The following is a 6,334-nucleotide window of genomic DNA, read 5'->3' as shown; positions in this document are numbered from 1 at the left end:
ACCGCGACCAATCACCGATTTGGGCGCCAAATTTAAATATAGGCCGCGACCAATCAGCACAGTAGTGGTTAACTTTAGCTGCAAGATCAGTGATTGGTCGCGGGCCCAGACCGCGACCAATCAACGATTTGTGCGGCACATTTAAATAGCGGCCGCGACCAATTGGATGTCAGCGCCGCTCCCCGGTCCTCCCTTCACACCCTTGCCGCATGGATGTCAGCGGCGCTGCCTGTGCGGATACTTCCGCTGCGAGAACCCGGGACATGAGCGGGCGCTCGCAGCAGAAGTATCCCGACCCGCAATACCGCTCCCCGGTCCTCCCTTCACACCCTAGCCGCTGATGTCCCCACAGTATCCGCATGGTGTTACAAAGATCCGGACATTTGTGTTAAAAATCGCTGATTGGTCGCTGGCGATGCCCGCGACCAATCACCGATTTGGGCGCCAAATTTAAATATCGGCCGCAACCAATCACCGATCTTGGCTCCACATTTAAATACCGCTGTACTGATTGGTCGCGGCCGTTATTTAAATGTTGCGCCCAAATCGGTGATTGGTCGCGGGCAGCGGCCACGACCAATCAGCAGAGCGGTGTTTAACTTTAGCGCCAAGATCACTGATTGGTCGCGTGCGGAGTGTGCGACCAATCAGCGAATCGTATTGGTGAGGAGCGGGGAGCGCCGCTGCCTGTGCGGATACTTCCACTGCGAGAAGCCTGGAGATGAGCGACTGCTCGCAGCAGAAGTATCCCGACCCGCAGCGCCGCTCCCCGGTCCTCCCTTCACACCCTAGCCGCTGATGTCCCCACAGTATCCGCATGGTGTTACTAAGGTCCGGACATTTGTGTTAAAAATTGCTGCCAGCGACCAATCACCGATTTGGGCGCCAAATTTAAATATCGGCCGCGACCAATCAGCACAGCGGTTTTTAAATCTGGAGCCAAGATCGGTGATTGGTCTCGTCCGATATTTAAATTTGGCGCCCAAATTGGTGATTGGTCGCGGGCAGCGCCAGCGACCAATCAGCGATTTTTAACACAAATGTCCGGACCTTTGTAACACCATGCGGATACTGTGGGGAGATCAGCGGCTAGGGTGTGAAGGGAAGAACGGGGAGCGGCGCTGCGGGTCGGGATACTTCTGCTGCGAGCAGTCGCTCATGTCCCGGGTTCTCGCAGCGGAAGTAGCCGCACAGGCAGCGGCGCTCCCCGGTCCTCACTAATACGATTCCGCTCCCCGCTCCTCACCAATACGATTCGCTGATTGGTCGCGCTCTCCGCACGCGACCAATCAGTGATCTTGGCGCTAAAGTTAAACACCGCTCTGCTGATTGGTCGCGGCCGCTGCCCGCGACCAATCACCAATTTGGGCGCCACATTTAAATAGCGGCCGCGACCAATCACCAATCTTGCCGCCACATTTAAACACTGCTGTGCTAATTGGTCGCAGACGCCAGCCGCGACTAATCAGCGATTTTGGCGCCAAATTTAAACACCACTCTGCTGATTGGTCGCGGATTTCTTCAATCATGATAAATCTTGTAGTTTTCCTATTAAACAGTTTATGCCATTGTCTGTACTGCGTGTAACAAAATATATATAGGTTCCACTGCACGGAAATTAAAAGTTTGCATATCGGAACACATTACAGATTTTATTAGCTCCAATTCAGACAATCGCAGCGTTTCACATGTGTCCAGACATTTTATTTCACAACACCATAAACAGACATCCTATTTACAGATATTTGGGCTGGAACTGGTTGGAAAACCTGTTAGAGGAGGAGATCATGTTAGATTATTGCGAACAAGGGAGGCGTACTGGATTTTTAATTTAGAGACTTGTGCCCCTAACGGATTAAACACTAGAAAAGAAATCATGTACCATTAAAACGAACTAGGTTTTTCCATGTTGGTTTTTAGGATCTATATGTAATAATTCAAGTTGTTTTTCTTTTGTGATGAGCGAGTATGTTCTGTTAACCCTTATTTCGAGCATGCTCGGGTGCTCGCCGAGTATCTTCAGTGTGCTCGGGCGTTATGTTTTAGTCACTCCGTGTGCATGACAGCTTAAATACATGTGAGGAATGCCTAAGAAACAGGGATTCCTCACATGTATTAAAGCTGTAAAACAGTTGCAAATCATGCGCACGGCATGACTCAAACATAACACCCGAGCACGCTGAAGATACTCAGAAAACACCCAAGCATGCTCATAAATCTCGAGTAGAGAGCATGCTCGATCATCACTAATGTATATACAGTATATAGTTCTATGTGGCTTGGATTATACTAATTTCCACCTATAATAACATGGGGTGGTGTTATCTCACCTGTGTTCCATCAAGGTGGTATTTAAATGTTAGCCTAACATCCTCTCAGAAGGTTTGAAAAAGAACGTCCTTGCAGCGTTCGAAATGCGTCGCTGGATGCCTTAGTAACATGAACTAATTGCACTTGTCTCTAATATGTCAGTCCATTCCTGGATGAACTTTTGAACCATGAATTTTCTCTATCAATAAAGTTTCTATTTTTAAGCAATTTCCCCCGCCTCCCCTGGTTTCTGGAGCTGGATACCTTTTTTCTTTCTGATTTGACATTGATTGTTGTGAACTTGGCCATGTGGGAGTTTAGTTTTCATACAAATGAATGATTGGACATGTTTCTTGGGCACACAAAAGACTAACTGATGATGTACTAGAGGGAAGAGTATGGAAAGCATTATATCAAGATAATGATGGGGCTGATGAAAACGACAAGGCACTACTTGTGGGTGTTGATTGGTTACCAGAAATATGAGCATGAGGAGAATAACAGCTTGAGCCTTCCCCATCTTGCAGGTCATTTTGCTTTGCCCACAAGAGCAGGTTATGCTGATTCATTTGCTGACAGTGTTGCCGTTCCTAGTTAATGTGTGCAATTATGTAGACGCCTGAAATTGAAAATATGATAACAGCATGGAGTATGGTCGTGGGGTGTACGGTTGATAAATAGAAGTATTAAGACAGGTATTCCAAAAATTAAAATGTGTCGGTCATATAAAAGATTTAAGAAAATTGTACCCTTAGTACTTTCCAGAACAAAGAAAGGGACAAGAAAAGCTTGTTTTTTTCAAAAGCGATCACCTGCAACAGGCCACATCAAAGAAGTATGAAAAAAATGAATATTTTTAACAACACATACACATTGTGAGGTAGACAGTTGATTTGAAATTTCTGGATTCTGTAGATTTGTGATTTTTTTATTGAAACATAAAATATTATGGCTTTTCTGAAAGTGACTCACAAGGCTAGGTTTCAGGATTCTTCTTTACCAGCAAAATTACAGGACACGTTATTAAACTGCTCTCCTGGTTTGCAATTGCAGTGTTGAGGATTTTAAAAATGCTGTTATTTAGATGCTGTTCTTGCAGTATATCAAAGATAAGTGAAGTCACAGACAAAATGTGCAGGTGCAGTAGTGACCAAAAGTTTTGCATTTTTTTTAAAGTGTGATTACTTCTGTCTGGCTGTTGTGATACCATTTCCCTGGTGATGAATTGAAAGTGCATGAAGTTGTCATCATGCAAGACCTTAATTTTACCCAAAATGCTTTTGTATATAGCTATGGTCATTTCATTAAAGAATACTGACTGCCAAAAGTTTTGCATATACCATTTATTGATCACAACATAGAGAGTAATTCATTCTTTACAATGCCATAACTTAGTATTTTGTAGCATAACCTCTTGCTTTAATTACTGCACCTCACCGACAGGCATTGAAGCCACTAGGGTATTTATTCAAGACATCTTAAGGGATCTTGTTCCATTCCATTTGCAAATCTGCCAACAATTCATCTTTATTGCTATGGGTTTGGGGCCCAACTCGTCGCCCTAACTCATCCCAAAGGTGCTCTATAGGGTTTAAATCAGGTGATTGGCAACAGGTGAATATTTTTCTTTGCTAACCAATTTTTGACTAAATTGGATGGGTTCTTAGGATCATTGTCTTTGTTTTTATCATGTGGCCACATTACATTCTCCAGTATATCCTTGAACATGGTAGCATTCTGTTATGAACTGCTACAAACACTAAGGAAAGATAGGAAAACTGTCCCTGCAATAGGACTAAGCTGATTCCCTACGATGCAGCGGGGGACCTGTTCCTTGTGAACAGACCCGCCTAAGTCCTCGGCTAGTCTGAACGCAGACGTATAGATATAAGGGAGAGGTCCCTACAAGAACTAAGGACTGGGATATAGTTGGACACCTCCTAGCAGAAATTGTAGCAGAGCAAAGACAAACAGACAAACAGAAGTACTAGTGGTCAAAAGACCAAGCAAACTACAGAGTAAGGTACAAAGCACCTGGCTAGCTTAAGAGTAAATGTAACACTGAAGTCCAGCAAGGCCAGGAGGGCGGAGCTGGATTAAATAGGCAAAAAGTCATGTGACCAGCAAAATAGAAAAAACTAACAGGAGGGTTCTAACAGTACCCCCTCTTCTATGAGGATCCTCCGGATCCTCCAGGCCCAGGTCTATCAGGAAACTTCCTGTGAAACGCTCCGACAAGTCTAGGAGCAGAGACATCATCCGCCCTTACCCAGGAGTTATCCTCGGGACCGAAACCTTTCCAAGCGACGAGATACTGCAATCTCCCTCTATGCCATCTAGAATTAAGAATGCGAGAAATTTCATATTCACCATCTTCCTCCACCAGAGGAACAGAGACAGTGGCGTCCCTATCAGAAACATCAGCTTTTTTCAATAAGGAAACATGAAACACTGGATTAATCTTCCAGGAGGTAGGAACCTCCAACCTAACAGCAGATTGGTTAACTACCTGAAGCACCTTAAATGGACCCACAAACTTTGGGCCAAATTTCTTAGAAGGAATCCTCAACCGCAGATTCCTAGAGGATAACCAAACCATGTCACCAACAGTAAACAAAACCTCTTGACGTTTCCTGTCAAAGTACCTCTTGGATTTTTTGCTAGCCTCTTGAAGGTTACGACGTACATCAGTCCAAACTCTCTCCAAATCACCGGAAAAATTCTCCTCCTCCGGCACAGCCGATACCAATTTGGAGAATGACCCAAACGACGGATGTCTCCCAGTACAACAAAAAAAAGGAGAACACCCAGCAGAAGAGGATGTATGGTTGTTAAGAGCAAATTAAGGCAGTGGCAGAAACTCAGACCACCCCTCTTGATTGTCAGCCACAAAACAACGCAAAAACTGTTCAACATCCTGGTTCTTTCTTTCTGTCTGTCCATTAGACTCAGGATGATAACCAGATGAAAATGACAAATGGACTCCCAACCTGTCACAAAAGGCACGCCAAAAACAAGCCACGAACTGAGGTCCCCTATCGGAAACAATGTCGGTAGGAACGCCATGGTGCCTGACAATTTCTTTAACAAAAGCCTTAGCGAGTGTCTTGGCGCAGGGCAGTTTGATGAAGGGAACCAAGTGACACATCTTGCTAAAACGGTCCACGACCACCCAGATAACAGTGAAACCCTCAGAGGCAGGAAGGTCAGTAATAAAATCCATAGCAAGATGCGTCCAAGGAGCACTAGGAACCTCCAGAGGGCAAAGCAACCCCGCAGCAGGAGCATGTGAAGACTTAGATCTAGCACACACAGTACATTGACGCACCCACTTAATGACTTCCTTCTGCCACCCAGGCCACCAAAAACTGCGACCTACAAGTCTCTTAGTCTCCGAAATTCCTGGATGACCTGCCAACCGAGACTCATGACACTCCACAAACAAATCTCTCCTAAAGTTCCTAGGCACAAACAACCTCCCATGGGGAGTGTTAGATGGGGCATCCTCCTGGGCTTTCAGAATCCCATCTTCCAAAACGGAGTCCAATGCTGCTATCACAACACCTTCCTGTAAAATGCTCTCCTCCTCCTCGGTACCAACCATGGGAGAAAAACTGCGAGATAAAGCATCAGCTTTTACATTCTTGGTACCCGGAATGTAAGTAACAGAAATATTAAACCGCGAAAAAAAAAGTGCCCACCTAGCTTGACGGGCATTCAAGCGCTTGGCAGCATCAATATAGATCAGATTCTTATGATTAGTAAAAACCTGAATGGGAAATTTAGCACCTTCCAAGAGATGACGCCAATGTTCAAATGCGAGTTTAATCGCCAGCAATTCCCGATTACCGACATCATAATTAAGTTCGGTCTCAGAAAATTTTTTTGAAAAAAAAGCACAGGGATGAACTCCATCCTTGTTTTCCTGAGACAAAACAGAACCGACCCCCACCGAAGAAGCATCAACCTCGACCAAAAAAGGCTTGGTCTCTTCAGGCTGCATAAGGATGGGGACAGAACTGAA

The sequence above is a fragment of the Phyllobates terribilis genome, unplaced genomic scaffold (assembly GCF_046119375.1).
Source record: "Phyllobates terribilis strain yellow unplaced genomic scaffold, ASM4611937v1 Scaffold_1__5_contigs__length_1240528914, whole genome shotgun sequence".
NCBI classification, from domain to species: Eukaryota; Metazoa; Chordata; class Amphibia; order Anura; family Dendrobatidae; genus Phyllobates; species Phyllobates terribilis.
This window is presented reverse-complemented; position numbering follows the sequence as displayed.